Raw genomic sequence first — 18,306 nt, 5'->3', positions numbered from 1 at the left:
AGGCTAGGTTAGGGATAGTTTTTTTTGTTATGGTTTTTGCATGAAAGATGTGGAAAATTATCCTAGGTTTCATCTCTAATTGGCCTCACACTAATTGGAGCAACACAATTCAACTTATGGCTTAAAAACCACACTGAACTTAAGGTTCAATTTCCTGCATAGAAAAATCAACACTCCCAATTTCAAATCCTCCTAACTCCCAAATTTCATTTCACATTCATAGCACCTCAAATGATCAACAATTGATCTCAACATGCTCAATTTCAAGCCATAATGCTAAAGTACCAAAATTTGGTCAAAACCCTAACTCAATATTCCCAACACTAGACAAACTCAATGCAATTTCACTTCCAGTATATATAAACTCATCAATCAACATCACTACGCTAATTTATATAAATTAAAAACATCAAATTCCACTTTACATCATGGCTGCCGAAAATCAAATTTCTACATACTCCAAGTTTTTTTTTTAATTTCATAAAATTTACACTTAAGTTAACATGCCTAAGCTAGTTAAAGAAGAAAGAAACTTGTTTAGGCACTAACCTTTAATGAACACTTCTTAGACTTGTGGAAACTTTGAGATTTCCTCACTTCTTAGTAGCCAAAGTCTTGTTTATGGTGTGGGGATGATTTTTAATGAGTGGAATTATGGAAAATTATGGTGAGAAAGGGTAGAAAATCAAGCTAGAAAGCTTGAAAATGGTGGGAGTAAGGATGGCCATAGTGGATGGCAAAGTGAAGAAGAAATGAAGAAGATAACTCTTAGTTAATTAACTCAATTTGTCTTATATATATAAGCTTGTCTAATTTTAGTTGGGTAAAAGTTTAATGATGTCATAATTAAAAATTATGATTTTAAATTCTTTCTTTTCCTTTTTTCTTTTTCTTCATTTTCCCATTTTCCATACATAAATTAATCTTTTTAAATCATTTTATGTATTTTAACCCCTCTCATTTTAATTGACATTTAGGTCACAATTCAACTCTGGGGTTGAAATAACCAAAATGCCCTTCGTTGGACTTATCGAGTTATTTTTGGTCGTTACCGATTAACTAATTTTCTTAAATTTCCTTTGACATTTCTAATATCATTTATATTTCAATAAACCTCTAATTAAGTTCCAAAAATTATTTCCTAGGGTTCCTCATTAGTCTGGGGTCATCAATTGTCTTCGCAGTCACTTTCCAACAAGGTTACCTATCGCTATGACTCTGGTTCATTTAACCAAGTTGTACTTCGCTTCTTTTATTTTTCTTTAATTTTACTTGGTTTGTATTCCGTCAATTTATGCCTCCTCACTCTAGTTTAAGTGTAGTTCGAAATATTCTAGCTGTCCGAATAGACATTAGTCATCGGAACAGTAGAATGCACGGACTACCTAAAGTGATAGCATTACATCTTGCACTTATCAGTAGTTATCGCCCATCACCTACAATTGTTTCTTAACTTCCCACTTTAGCAAATAACTCCTTATAACTTCCCATTAATTACTCATGTCCACTATTAATCATTTGATAGCCACCAAAAAATGATTAATAAATATTTATTTAGGCCTCATAATTAAATTATTGAAATAAAATTAATTGAACTAATTCTATTAAAAATTAACTTCATTAATTTATAGCCTAGAAAATAATTAATGAGCTAAAATAATTATTTTTGGTGAAAACAATTGCCCCCTCACACATAGATTGGTCGGTTAGGCTATTCTAATGTGGTAATTAATTTTCTCTTCTTATTGGACTCTCTTACTCCCTTGCAATGATGTAATTTCAATGTAAAAATTATAACAAGTTGCTTACTTATCTTATCTAATAAGAATTTAAATTTTAAATAAAACACATCTCCCAAAAAGTTTACTAATTTTCATAAAACTCTAACTAAAGTCAAATCACCATTATCAATTACCTTTCCCAAGGTACTGAAAACTACACATTTAATAAAAAATCTCTTTTACCCATCTCATTTTATTTTCTGTCTTCAAATTCCTCTCATTCACTCTCACAAAACTCTTGTAAATCCTCCATTTTTATTAGCTAAACCATCCTTATTTAAACCACTTCCAAAATAATCATAAAACCCATATTTCCTTCTCTCTCTCTCTCTCTCTCTCTCTCTCTCTCTCTCTCTCTCTTCAGTGTGCTATCCCTCTCACTCTATTCGATGTGCCATCCCTCTCACTGCGTGGTTCGAGCCACTACCATCGATTTCACCCCTTGCTCATGTCACCTCACCATAGTTTGCAACCTTTCATAAATAACCAGCATTATCGTCGACCTTTATATTCATCCTTGGGCGATTTCATGTCTCTTCGGCTCTACCTGACATAAACTTTGTACAGTCTCACTTCTTTTGCTCTATTTTTTCACACTTTCAAGCCATTTCTTGGTTCTAATTACCACTTCATGGATAAATAAGCATTGGGTCGTGTGTGGGTATTATTGATTTGCTGTGACTTTATAAGATTTTGAAAGAAATTGTAGGTACCTTGTAATCTTGACACCCTTGAATAAATTTGGTATCTTTGTGCCTTTTGAGCTTGATTGTGCATTTGGGATGTGTTAGCTAACTTGTTGACATTATGTTTGCATTTAAATCCTGTACTATAAGAATGTCTTCGACCTCCCCTGCGATTGCACCAGATACAACACTTGTTACTTCCTCTGCTACTGCACCTATTGCAAGCACTGGTGTTGCCACTCCCTTGGTTGTATCTCCCCTGAGTACTTCTGTTCCAATGCTGAGTCCTTCTTTTACATTGATGGTTTTTGCACCACCTAGCTTTCAGATGTCCATAATCAACCTTTTCTCCATAGTAGCTAGAGGTATCTTTCTCTAGTGTGCTTATATTGAACTTACACTGCACTTGAGTTGAGTTGTGCCATTTTGTTGCATATTGTGGTTCTGTGTTTTCTACTGATTATTGTTTGTTTCTTTTTTGAAGATTGGTTTTAAAACTTGTTTGGCCAATTTTTTGTACCCTCCTAATGCAGGGGAGATCCTATCATTATTTTTCTGACAAGGTGTTTTTTAGCAACTGTAGGTATTTCTACAGGCTTCTCTTTTTCTTCTTTTAGTGTTTCTTTAGGTGCTGGACCAAGCCCTTTATGATGGTAAGTCTTTAGTATCCTTGTTTCAATGCTTTGTTCACCTTGACTTCAACTCCTCTATTACTTCCCCTAGTACTTTGCAAATACTTTTGCTAAACTTTCATTTTGTTTCTTTTCTTGTAGAACTAGGAGGTAACCAATGTTAGCATTGTACCTTTTTCCACTTCTTAATCCTCCAGCACCACCTTTCTCACTTGGCCAACACAATGAGCTATTAGCATGGAGCACTTTAAAGCTTGTTCCAAAGTTTGTGGAGATTAAATATTGGGTAAAATACACACCTAAATGGCCAAATGGATTGATAGGTTGTCACTCGTATATTCGAGCATATGGGAGAGAGCTAGCATTGAGAAGTTCATTTACTTGACTCAGATTGCACCACTATTATGTCCTGAAATGGTCGCAGGTTCTATCTATCTATGGTTTTGCACCTATAACTCCTTTATTTTGTTTATGGGACCTATGTTCATCACTCTAGAGGACATTCATATATTGACTAGTTTGCCTGTTACTGGAGAGGATGCCCCCAGTTTGATTATAGAGCCTACTTGTCACACCTTACCCCTCTGTAAGGCATAACATGATCCCGTAGAATACCTAATGAACTATCGAACTTCACCTACCAATAACTCATTAAGTACCCTACAAGGGATTTTAAAACCATTTTCTTACTTTTTGGAAGTGGTGAGCATTTTGGTAGGAATTAAAAACATTTAATTGAAGTTTCAAAACTAGTAAAAATTTTTGTCCATTTTTATTTGTTCGCAAATTTTAGAAAAATTTCAGCAGAGTGCCATTTGTATTTTGAGAAAATAGTTCTTCAAAAACCTGTAAAAATACTTCCAATAATTGTTTCCACAACTCCTAACCACCAAAATGACTCAAGTCAACACAATTCAATTTAAGTCCACAATTCAACCAAAGTTTGTCATCTCAAAATACTTCATAAATTCATTCACATTGCCTATAGTACTTAATTTACAAATACAGATCTTAATTTACAAAAAGAAAATCAAAAATAACATTATTACAAATTACTGTACAATTGCTCAACTTTACATTAATACATATGACATTATAATATTTACATCAAATAACTACAAGGGTATAAATAAATACCCGTACAAAAAGATCAGTGAAGTCCTTGTCAATTCAGCAGCTCACCTCGCTGCTTTTTCCTTGCTCTTATCTGCGACAGCAAAATAAGCTATCGCTGAGTATAAAAATACTCAGTGGTGCACAATAAAAATTCAAAATGCAGTACTTAAAATATTCATTGATAAATCATAATTTAAATATTTCACAATCATATTTCACAAATTATCAAAACTCATTATAGCACAATTTTGGTCAAATAATTTAATAAACACAATGTTGCCAATTCATACACAACTTAAGACATAACATAAAATTTCCGATCAATGCCACGTTGTACACCACGACAAAGCAATCTAAAACCCCACTAATCGAAAGCAATCAGGGAGGTGGCTAGCTAGCTAATGAGTACTCATCCGATCTACAACCTCAACTGGTAAACCAGAGAGGGAGGAAAATAATCGATCTCAACCCCATAAATGGAGGAGGAATAATAAGGCACTGTCATGCTAAGTGTGAATCAGAAATTAATTTCAAACATTTTATTCAAGTAATTCATGAGAAATTTGATAAATTCTCAAAGTTATAGTTTCATTCACAAACTGGCAACACAATTCATGATTAACACCAAATTTTCATAAATCATACCCAATCAAATCGGTAATAAGAAATGAAGAAATAAAATTTATTATGCACAAACCTGACGTGAGTAGCCTCTGGGCCTTGACTCAGTCTCTTGGACTTTTCGAGTCTTTTTCAACTGAAACTGTCACACCCTACCCCTCTGTAAGGCATGACATGATCCCGTAGTATACCTAATGAATTATCAACTCCGTCTACTGATAACCCATTAAATACACTACAAGGGATTTTAAAAACTTTTCTTACTTCTTTCACAGTGGTGAGCACTATTTACAGGTGTTAAAAACTTTTGTGAACTGAAGTGATAGAACTAACACATTTGACTTATTTGGAATTTCTGTAAAAATTTTGGCAGAGTGCCATATGTATTTTGGATAAAACAGTTCTTCAGAAAACCTGTAAAAAGCACTTCAATAGATTTCCAAATCTCAACTCCAACATATTTCTCAACACAACACATTTCTCAATTCAAATCCACAGTGATTTTTCAAAGACTGAGGTAAAAGAAATATAATACAATTTTTGCAAGCCAAAATAACTCATAATTATTTTGCAACTTCAATGAACAATTTTTATTTACAACTGCTCAAAACCAACAACAATATGTATATACAGTGAACATACATTATAATACAAAATACAAAATATTGGTATACTCATTATACCCGGTAGTCTCTCATTTGGAGGTACGTGACCTAGTCTGTTTATCTTTATGCATGTCTGTCTACTGCGGCGACAATAAAAAGCTATCGCTGAGACAATGTTTCAGTGGTGCACAACATTAACTAAATACAAATGTAAATCACAATTCATAATTCAAATAAATAGTGGATACTTAAAAACCATAGTTAAATTCAAGACAATACTATCATAAGGAATTTAACACAATATCACAATAAATCTCAATAATCAAAACATAGTTAAATTCGAAAGACAGTAAATGTCAATAAGAATTTAAACTTCATTTCACAAATTATCAAATCGCATAACAACACAATTTAGTCGAATAAGTTAAGAATACAGTGTTGCCAATTCATTCACAACTTAAGCCATGACACAAATTTCCGATCAATGCCGCGTTGTACACCACGACAAAGTAATCACAACCCCACTAATCGAAATCAATGAGGAAGGGAGCTAGCTATATAATGAGCACTCATCCGATCACCTCAACTGGTAAACCAGAGAGGGAGAAAAATAAACGATCACGACTCCATAAATGGAGAAGGAAAATAAACGATCACGACTCCATAAATGGAGAAGAAAAATAAACGATCACAACCCCATAAATGGAGAAGGAATGATATGATACTGTCATGCTAAGTGTGAACACAAAATCAATTCCAAACATTTTATTCAAATGATTCATGAGAATCCAATAAATTTCTAAAGTCATAAATTCATTCACAAAATGGCAACACAATTCATAATTAACTTCAAATTTTCACAAATCACACTAAATCAATTTTTCCACAGTTTCAAACTATTTACAATGTTTTTCAAGCAATAAGTATCCATTCAAACACATTTCCATAAGTGAAAACAATAATATACAAATAGTCATAATTTAATTCAATTGAAAAATTCAAAAGAAATAACTGTTGTGCACAAACACAATTTAAATCAATAACATACAATTAATCATATGAAATCTTATTCAGAGTAAAATCAGTTGAAAAGTAGTTGTGCACAAACACAATTTAAATCAACAACATACAATTAATCATATGAAATCTTATTCAGAGTAAAATCAGTTGAAAACTAGTTGTGCACAAACACAATTTAAATCAACAACATACAATTAATCATATGAAATCTTATTCAGAGTAAAATCAGTTGAAAACTAGTTGTGCACAAACCTCTGATAATTGTCTCCTGGTCTGGATTCAGTGTTTCCTTCCCTTTTCCTGAGTCTTTGGTAACTGAGAAACACAATTTGAAGTGTTTCAGTACTAAATTAAACTGTCTCTAACGATAATGTTCGATAAGTAATTCATTGAAGACTATTATTTGCTCAATCACCTAATATACCGACCCTCGATGCGTTTTAGGTAAATTAGGTTTTAGTGTCATTAATATGTCACATTCGATAGTATTTTAGGGTTGGTACGTTTTACCAAACTCATTTCTATGTATACTGCGTTTCCTTGCATTTTATTGCAAATTGCTGGATTCCGGGATACTAGTTTGACCTAGTCGGACGACCTAGTTCCCTCGGTTTTCGAGTTTCGGTCAAAACTACAAACTTGTAGATCTATGTCTTATGGAACGCGGGGCAAAATTTTAGGTCATTCTGAGTTAAGTAGACCAAGTTATGGTCATTATACTATTGCTGGTCAAATAGCATCAAATTAGGTCAATTTGGTCAACTTTGGTTCGGCTAGTTTTTGGACCCGAATTTGTGCAAGCTTTTTGACTTACTTCTGGTCATTTCTTGGCTTTTGTGTCTTCATAAGACTTGTAGGTATGGGTCTTAACTATTCATGGTTAAAATTTCAGGTCAATTGGACCTGTTTTGAGTGAGTTATGGCCTATACACTAACTGCTGCCCAAATGGTCAGTTTTTAGGCCTCATTTGCACTTAATCCGAATTGGTCATTTTTCATGCTACCTTGCAAGCAGAATTTTGGTATGCTTTCTCAATGAAAGTTGGCACATTTTGTGCCTAGTTTCACCTCCAATTGGTCTCATACCAATTGAGGTTACACATTTAAAGTTATTGACTAAAATGCATACTGCCCTTAACTACCTTACTTAAACATACCTCAATTACACACTTACATTACTATATGTCCACTTCCCTTACCAATTCTGTTTTGGTTCATTACCAAAACCATATTCCACTTTACATTAACATCACTTTGGCAGATTACAAACATCCTTAATACACCAATTAAAATTTACATTTACAAAGTCTAAATACAATCACATACACACCTAAACCTTACTAGTTCTTACATACACTTTACACAATCAATCTATATACATGTCCATCAACCTTCTATGTCAATATTCTTGTGACACCCCTTGCCCGTGTACAGTATACCAGAGTAAGTAATGCCACACGGTGTACCGGCACACTCTAATTTTCCTCAATTAATTTATATCATGCTTTTGCATATAATTTATGAAATACAATTTATTTAAGCCATTTATCAAAAGTATTATTCATTTAAGGTTCCGAAAATTTTAAAGAAAATCCGGCGGAGTACCGGCTAAAAATGGAGAAAACCGTTCTTCGGAACCTGTGAAAACACTTCCAAATAATTTTCAAACAAACCCAACTTCAATTCATCATCAGAGTCTCAATATCAAAAACTCAACAATACTTCTCAATTTCAGTTCTCAATAGCCTTTTCATTTCTCAAACATCCATTTCTCAGGGTTCTCATATATATAAATAACAATTAAAAGCTCAAATTACTTCCATACATAACCATAAATCTTTATTATTTACATGAACCTCAAAATACATTACATAATCCCAAATACATATGAGAAAATAAAAATTTAATTACAAAATGACACCTAGTGCCCTACCGATGCACTGCAGGTTGTGAGGTGACACGGACACTGTGCAGATCTGCAGGATGAACTCACCCAGTCTGCGGTCTACTGGGCTCACGATCGGGATCTCCAGTACCTACGCGTGGCAAAAGCAACGCGCTAAGCAATAATGCTTAGTGGTGCAATAATATAATAAAAGAAAATAGCAAGAAAATGAATATATAGTGAATGTGTATGATTCATTTGTTTAGTATGGTTATATATACATTAATTCAGTAACTTTGTTCACTTTCATTCATTTGGTTGCCCAAGTAACCTACACTAGACGACTGGACTGGATAACGGGTAAACTGGCACTGGGTATCAAGTACCTCGGGCCGTCACACCATCGGTCACATATGCATCTCCCGGTGTGCAACAGAACAGCTAACAAACTGTAAATATATCAGGCACAAGGCCAAAGCTCAATACAAAGTCAGAATGGCTAAAAGCCATAAAATCACAGAATGGCATATTGCCATGTGCAGTACTGCTAACTGAACCCTATTGGCATGCCAAACTATCCAAACCAATCATGTTAGGTATACTAGGGCATTTGAAACTTTTAAATTCTTCAATTTGTGAATTTCAAATTTTTAGTGTCACTATTCATCTTATTGGTCAACAAAAATGTTGACTTTTAGAATAAAAATATGTACATTGACTTTGGCACCCCCAACATACCACATTTGACATTCCAAACTTGTTGGCATTAAGTATTTATACCATTTCAATGTTTAAACCAACACAAGCAGAATTTTCAGTTTTTGTGAGTCAACTTCACTGTTCCATTGGACACTGTTGTTCTGGAAATTTGAAGAAATGTAAAACATGAAAGTTGTTCCTTATTTTGTCTAGTTGAATTTCATTTTTTGAATCACTCCATTTGGAGTTTTGTAGCTCCAGATATGGTCCAAAAACCACAGCTGGCTGGATGTGCATTCTGCAGAAATTACCATATCTACAGTAACATGAATAGTGACTGCCACTGCCATTTGGGTTAGGTTCTAGCCATAATTTGGGGTAGGTTCCTTCATGAAAGTTGTTTTTCTATGTCTTAACTTGTTTCTGTAAAAATTTCAGGTCAATTGACCAAATCTACAGTGAGTTATGACCAAATGAACAGTTACTGTTCATTTGGTCATTCTGCAGAATCAGTTGCAGGGTATCCGGATTGGGGCCAAGTTTTGGTCCTCTTGCTTTGGTCTTTTGGGCATGGTTTCTTCAGAAAAAATGTGCCATTATAAGCCTAGTTTCATTTCCAATTGGCCAAACACCAAATGGACCAACACAGCCCAAGTTATGGAAGTGCAAGTGGACTGAATTTTCAGTCCCTCTGCTGCTGTCCTAGGGCAGCCTGCAACTTCACTTTGCAATCCTATTTTTCAGTCCATTTTATGGTCAACATACCTAAAATGGTCACTAATTGACCATTATAATGTGCTCTAACAATTTCCTAAGCCAAGTCAATTTTTCACTCTTCAAAACCCTAGTTCCATTATAGGTTTTCACAACACCTTAAATACTAGCTCCTTCAATAATCACATGCACACATGGTTTAAACTTGATCTATAGCCCACTTTAAGTCCATCAAAACAATCAAAATAATTCCTTCACAAGGGCTGCCAAAAATTCATAGTATGTATACACATAATTCTTTTCATTTTAGTTGCAATTCTCACTCAATACTAGTTACAATTCATGAAAATAAGAAGTTTTAAGTGTCTAATGCACTAACCTTGATTAGGGCAGATTTTTCCCCACTCAAAAGTTCACTTTCCTTCACTTTCTAGGTTGCCAAACACTTCCCTAAGAGGTATGGACAAGTTTTGACGAAGGTGACTTAGGGTTTAGTAGTGGAAATTCATGGGAAAAATGAAAGTGATGAAAGAAACTTCTATGGAGGCTATGGAGAAGAGAGTAACATATTGGAGGAAGAAGAAGAAGAAGAGCAGATTTATTTTGGTCCATTTTGACTCTTTTAAGTGTTTAAGAATGCTTATTAACTTGTGATTGGTTGGGATTAAGTGAGTGACATCATGTGATGTCATTATCTTTAATTTTCCTTATTTTCTTTTCTTTTCTTTTCTACTAGCTTCAAATTAATTTTTCATCAACATTAATTCATATTTTATGTCATAATAATTATTTACTCAACTGGACAAGTCGGCCAAAAATCACTTCTGAAGGCGAAATGACCAAAATGCCCTCCGTTTGGCTGAACGGGTCAAAATTGTCTGTACCGATTGAAAAATTTTTCTAGGTATTTTCTTGGCATTCTAATGCCATGGGAACCTCAATAACCCTTTTCTGGAGTCCCAAAATTTATTTTATAATTTTTCCCCTGGGTCTAGGGCTCCTCGTTGCGAGAACCGCAACTTCCCTCTGGTTACCCATCGCTAGGGCACCGGCTCGTTTAACTTGGTTGTATTTTATTTCTAAAATTTTTACTAAATTTTTCTTATTAATATTTGAGTTAATTATGGTTCCTGACTTTAGTTTAAATATTTTTCCGGACGTTCTAGCTGTCCGGACCGACACCGGTCACCGGAACAGTAGGATGTACGGAGTGGTTGCCGGGAGGGTGTTACAACTCTTCCCCTCTAATTTAAATTTCGTCCTCGAAATTTACCTGATACAAACAGTTGAGGGAACTGTTGCCTCATCGTCTCTTCACTTTCCCAAGTTGCCTCCTCGGTGTTGTGGTGCCTCCAAAGCACTTTCACCAATGGAATCTGCTTGTTCCTCAATTCTTTTACTTCCCGAGCTAGGATCCGTAGAGGTTCTTCTTCATATGTCAAATCCGGTTGTATTTCAATTTCTTCTCTGGAGATGACATGCGAAGGATCTGAGTGGTATCTTCTGAGCATGGACACGTGGAACACATTGTGGATCTTATCCAGCTCTGGTGGTAAAGCTAGCCTATAGGCCACTGGACCCACACGTTCGATGATTTCATATGGGCCAATGAACCTAGGGCTCAACTTACCTTTCCTTCCAAACCTCAATACTTTCTTCCATGGTGACACCTTGAGGAACACCTTGTCGCCAATCACATATTCTATTTCTTTTCTCTTTAGGTCGGCATAGGATTTCTGTTTGTCTGAGGCAACCTTGAGATTTGCTTTGATTAATTTTACCTTTTCCTCAGTCTGTTTCACCAGGTCTGGCCCCACCAATTTGTCTTCGCCCAATTCAATCCAGCACACTGGAGTTCTACATTTTCTCCCATACAGCGCTTCATACAGGGCCATTTGGATACTAGCTTGGTAGCTATTGTTGTATGCAAATTCTGCCAGTGGGAGGTATCTATCCCAACTTCCCTCAAACTCAATGACACAACTCCTCAGCATATCCTTAAGGACCTGACAAATTTTTTTCATGTCATTACTATCATTTCAATTCAATATTTATATCAATTTCATTGGTTTCAATTGTTTACCTGGATTACTCTTTCTGATTGCCCATCCGTCTGAGGATGGAAAGTCATCTTTGAAATGGAGTTGTGTACCCAAGGATTCATGCAACTTCTTCCAAAATCTCGATGTAAACCTTGGGTTTCAATCAGATATGATGGAAAGTGGGATTCCATGTAGTCTAACTATCTCACTGATATACAATTCTGCTAACCTCTCTAGTGAGTAGTCGGTCTAATCGCGAGAAAGTGTCTTGACTTTGTCAATCTATCAACTATCACCCATGCTACATCATGTTTCTTCCGGGTGAGAGGTAGACCACTTACAAAATCCATGGTGACCCGATCCCATTTCCATTCAGGTATGCGTATAGGCTGTAGCAAACCCGATGGAACTTGATGTTCTGCCTTGACTTGCTGACATGTAAAGCATTTAGTCACATAGTCAGCTATGTCTTTCTTCATACCAGGCCACCAATCTGAAGCTTGGATCATGATACATCTTTGTACTTCACAGGTGCATAGCATATACACCGTGTGTGCCTCTTTTAGAATATTGGCCTTCAATTCCCCATCATCCGGTACACACAGTCTTCCTTTGTATCTGAGACACCCATCCGCTTTCACTTCATAGTCGATTGCTTTTCCCTCGAGATTTTGCTCATAATAGCCATTAACTTTTCATCCGCCTTTTGCCCATCTAAAATCTGCTTTGAGCGAGTTTGGCCTCACTGCAACTCAGCCAAAATAGTTCCATCTCGAATCAAAGTTAGACGGGCATTCAATGATCTCAAAGCTGTAATGGACTTTCTGCTCAAAGTATCAGCAACTACATTTGCCTTCCCAGGATGATAGTCAATCACACAATCATAGTCCTTCAGGAACTCAATCCATCGCCTCTGTCTAAGGTTGAGCTCCCTCTGAGTTGGCAAATATTTTAGACTCTTGTGGTATGTGTAAATGTAGCACTTTTCACCATACAAGTAATGCCTCCATATCTTGGTCACGAAGATAATTGCATGAGCTCTAGATCATGGGTAGGGTAATTGCTTCATGTGGCCTTAGTGCTGGAAGCATAGGCGATCACTTTCCCCTCTTGCATCAATACACACCCTAACCCATTATGTGAGGCATCACGTAGACCACGAAGTCCTTTCGACGACCTTTGTGTGCACTGGTGCCTCTGTCAACATAGCCTTCAACTTCTCAAAGCTGTGCGACACTTGTCATTCCAGTCAACTCTGACATTCTTGTGTAACAACTTGGTCATTGGAGCAGCTATTAGGGAAAATCCCTTCACAAATCTCCTGTAATACCCAGCTAGCCCCAAGAAACTTCTGACCTCAGTTGTATTCCTGGGAGGCTTCCATTCCATCACTGCTTCTATTTTCTTGGGATCCACCCTAATCCCATCAGCTGACACTATGTGTCCAAGGAATGCAATCTCATTCATCCAAAAGTCACACTTGGATAACTTAGCATACAGCTTCTTTTCTTTCAGGGTTTGCAGAACAATCCTCAAATGCTCATCATGTTCTTCCCTGGTCTTGGAATACACCAAAATATCATCAATAAAGACCACTATGAACCGATCTAGGTATGGATGGAAGATACGGTTCATAAGGTCCATGAATGCCGCTGGTGCATTAGTTAGGCCAAAGGGCATCACCAGAAACTCATAATGCCCATACCGGGTCCTGAATGCAGTCTTTGGCACATCTGCATCCTTCACCCTCAACTGATGATACCCTGATCTGAGATCAATCTTAGAAAATACTCCTGCTCCCTTCAACTGATCAAACAGATCATCAATTCTAGGCAACGGATATTTATTCTTCACAGTCACTTTATTCAACTGCCGGTAATCAATGCATAGCCTCAAAGTCCCATCCTTCTTTTTCACAAACAGCACTGGAGCTCCCCATGGTGACACACTGGGGCGTATGAACCCCTTATCTAGCAACTCTTGCAACTGAGTTTTCAACTCCCTCAATTCAGTGGGTGCCATCCTATAAGGAGCAATGGAAATAGGTGCTGTACCCGGCAGTGTCTCAATAGCAAATTCAACTTCCCTTTCTGGTGGCAAACCAGGCAATTCTTCAGGAAATACCTCTGGGAAGTCTCTCACTGTGGGTATGTCACTCAGGTTTGGCTTAGCCTGCCTAGTATCCACCACATGTGCTAGGTAGGCTTCACAGCCTTTTCTCATCATTCTTCTTGCAACTGTGGCTGAGATGACATTGGACAAGAAATCTGTCCTTTCCCCCACAACTGTGATCTCATTACCCTCTGAAGTTTTTAGAGAAATTCTCTTCAATTTGCAATCAACTATTGCCTGATGACGTGACAACCAGTCCATTCCCAAAATCACGTCAAACTCATGGAAGGGTAACTCAATCAGGTCGGCCAAGAATTCATACCCCTGAATCCTTAACGGGCAACCCTTGTATACTTTGTTCACTACTACACTGTGGCCTAATGGATTAGTGACCAGAATGTCTTGGTCACTCTCCCCTACCAGTATCCCCCTTTCTATGGGTAGATTGATGCAGATGTATGAGTGAGTGGATCCTGGATCCACCAATGCATGCACAGGTGTAGTGTAGAGGGAGAACGTACCCCTGATGACGTCCGGGGCATCTTGCTCCTCCTGAGCTCTCAGGGCATAATTTCTGGCAGGTGGTGCATTGTTATCGGCCTCTCTGGCTCGGATCTGAGCCTGCGAGATGGTCCCACGGATTTACCAGACCTTCTACCCCTTGGTGGTGCAGGAGCAGGTCTGTCTGCTTGTGTTGGAGCAACTGTAGTAGTTCTGCGTGGACAGTTCCTCAGCTGATGCTCTGTTGACCCACACCTCAAGCAGGCACCAGTCACTCTCCAACACTCCCCCTTATGCCATTCCTGACAGTGTGGACACGCAGAAGATGCTGGGGCTGGTCCCCTGAACCCCATCCCTGGAGAGCTGCCCACTGATGGTGTGGACTGACCTCTCCTAGGGGTGGCGTGGCACAGGCCCCTGAGACTGACCCTGACCCTGTGGTTGACCCGAACTCTGTGCAGGAGGACCCTTGAACTTCTTCCCAAATGCAGGGGCTGAACTAGACTGACCCGGTCCCCTCTTCTGCTGTCTCTCTCTTCTAGTCTGCTCACTGATTCTTATTTTTTCCACCTTTATTGCGGCTTCCACTAACTTGGTAAATTCTGTGATTCCCAAGGCAGTGAGCTGGATCTTGATGTTGTCATTTAGTCCCTCTTAAATCTCTTGCACCTTTCAGCTTCATTAGGGACTATCTCTCTTCCATAACGGCTTAATCGAACAAACTCCTTCTCATATTAGACCACTGACAGCTGTCTCTGCCTCAGGTTAATAAACTCTCTTCTTCTCTCTTCTAGATATACAGTACCCACATATTTCTTCTTAAATTCTGAAAGAAAGAAGTCCCAAGTTACAGCTTCTAGCTGCACTTCACTGGACACAGTGTCCCACCATTCGTAGGCATCGTCTTGTAACAAGGATACAGCAGCTTCTAAGTTCTGCTCTGGGGTGCAGTGGAGTTGTTTTAAGACTCTGCCCGTTCTGTTCAACCAATTTTCGGCTGCAACAGAGTCATCTTCTCTCTTGCCATAGAAGTCCACAGCTCCAAACTTCCTTAGCCTTTCCAGGTGTGATTTCTGCTGTGGAGCTGGTGGTGGTGGTGGTGCTGCTGGCATTACCCCGGCCATTTGTCTGAAGAAGTCGGCCATTTGTTGGAACATGGCCTGTGGAGGCTGAGCAGGCTCTGCTTGAGCTGGCGGAGCAGATTCTCTCATGCCCCCAGTCTCAGCTGCTGCAGGTGGAGCATGACTCTCCACTTCCTCCTCAACGGCTCTCTGAGATGAAGGGTCCATATCCTATTCAAAATAAGAAAGATAAACAGATCTGCGTTAGTGTCACCTCGACTCTTACAAATGCAATGCATAGTATGGACTCAATATAGGCCCAGAAACGCCTAAACCGTGCTCTGATACCACTAAATGTGACACCCCTTGCCTGTGTACAGTATACCCGAGTAAGTAATGCCACACGGTGTACCGGCACACTCTAATTTTCCTCAATTAATTTATATCATGCTTTTGCATATAATTTATGAAATACAATTTATTTAAGCCATTTATCAAAAGTATTATTCATTTAAGGTTTCGAAAATTTTAAAGAAAATCCGGCGGAGTACCGGCTAAAAATGGAGAAAACCGTTCTTCGGAACCTGTGAAAACACTTCCAAATGATTTTCAAACAAACCCAACTTCAATTCATCATCAGAGTCTCAATATCAAAAACTCAACAATACTTCTTGTAACACCCCTAAGTTCGGTAGTGCGTTCTGCTGCTCCAGTGACCAGTGCTGTCCGGACAGCTAGGATGCCTAGAACCGTACTTCGATATGAGTGAGGAGACATAAAATAATGAAATACAAGAAAAGAAAGTATAAGAAAAACAAAGGAAAAATGATAGCAAAGAAATGTAAACAAGTTAAGCGAGCCGATAACCCTAGCGATGGGTGACCGCACCGGGAAGTCACGGCGTGGGATTGACTAATACTGGGAACCCTGGAAAACATTTTTAGGACTTAAATAGAACCTTATTGAAGTATAAATCTCATTAGAAAGATTAAAGAAAAAAAATTAAATAATTAGTACAAAGAAAAGTGAGAAATCGAAAAACAGACAAAACCAGTATCTGAAAAATCGAACGAATCTAACAGGGGCATTATGGTCATTTGACATCCCGAAGTGTCTTTTAACCTAAATTTCCATTAAAAATAAATAATATTACACTTAGAAAATGAAATGAAAAATTAAAAGAGGGGTACCTAATACAAATAGCCAAAAGTGGGGTGAAAAATGTGTAAATAACACATTTAAACTTATTTTATGATATAATTTAAATGAGTGGACCACTAAGGGAATAAAATAAAACAAAGAGGGGCAGCTGTACTTCCACTAAACCAACAAAAACTTCATCTTCCTCATTTGGATTCAAAGTTGCCGAATTGAAGAAAATGGAAACCACCATGGCCATTTTTCATGCAAGCTCTCTTAACTCTCCATTTTCAACTCCAATCTCTTAGGTTCCTTCATGAAACTTTGTCTACACATCACAAGGAAGATATTGATACCAAATTTGAGAAGTTTGGTGAAGGTTTAGCAAGTTACAATCAAAGGTAAGTTTACACTTTTGAAAATTCCTTTGTTAAACTTTATGTTCATGTTATGGGTGTTAGTTTTGTGAAGGAAATTTTAAAGTTTAAATAGTTATTGAGATAGCCATTTTTGGACAGCCATGGGGTCACGCATTTAATGATTTATTATGCATATAATTGATGAGAAATAATGTTGATCATGGTGATTTAATATCCTAGTGAATTATTTCACATATATATGGTGATTTATGCACTTGGATAGGAATTGGTAAATTGTAGGGCACTTTGATGTTGAAGAAGGTTTTCGGCAGCTTGGGAACCCTTGAATAATTATATGTATTGATGGAAGTGTTGGCAGAATGTTGACATAGAAGAATTGATGAATGTATATGTAAATTAGTAGTGGAGATTATATGTAATGATTAGGTGTATTTATGTACATATATTGCTAAATTTGGACTTTGTGGTTTAGGGTTGTATTTGATGTATTGAGAATGTTTGTATTCTGTCCAAATTGACCATAGTAAGAAGTGATAAATGAATATGGAATGGTATAAAATCAGAATTAGGTATGGGGATTTAAAGTAGAGCAAGTTAAATGTGTGTTTGAATTGGGGTTTGAAAGACATATAGAGGGCAGTGTGCAAATAGACCTATAACTTTAAATGTGTAACCTCAATTGGTATGAGACCAATTGGAGGTGAAACTAGGCACAAAATGTGCCAACTTTCATTGAGAAAACATACCAAAATTCTGCTTGCAAGGTGACCTAAGAAAATGACCAATTCGGATTAGGTGCAATTAGGACCTGAAAAATGACCAATTGGGCAGCAGTGAGTGTTTAGGCCATAACTCACTCAAAACAGGTCCAATTGACCTGAAATTTTAACCATGAATAGTTAAGACCCATACCTACAAGTCTTATGAAGACACCAAAGCCCAGAAATGACCATAAGCAAGTCAAAAAGCTTGCACAAGTTCGGGTCCAAAAACTGGCCGAACCAAAGTTGACCAAATTGACCAAAAAAATGACCTAATTTGATGCCATTTGACCAGCAATAGTGTAATGACCATAACTTGGTCTACTTAACTCGGATTGACCTAAAATTTTGCACCGCGGTCCATAAGACATAGATCTACAAGTTTGTAGTTTTGATCGAAACCCGAAAACCGAGGGAACTAGGCCGTCCGGCTAGGTCAAACCAGTATCCCGGAATCCAGCAAGTTGCATTAAAATGCACTAAACAAGGAAACGAGTTTGGCAAAACGTACCAAACCTAAAACCCTATCGAATGTTACATATTAACGACA

This window comes from Hevea brasiliensis, chromosome 1 (genome assembly GCF_030052815.1).
Source record: "Hevea brasiliensis isolate MT/VB/25A 57/8 chromosome 1, ASM3005281v1, whole genome shotgun sequence".
NCBI lineage: Eukaryota > Viridiplantae > Streptophyta > Magnoliopsida > Malpighiales > Euphorbiaceae > Hevea > Hevea brasiliensis.
Note: the sequence above shows the minus strand (reverse complement) of the source record.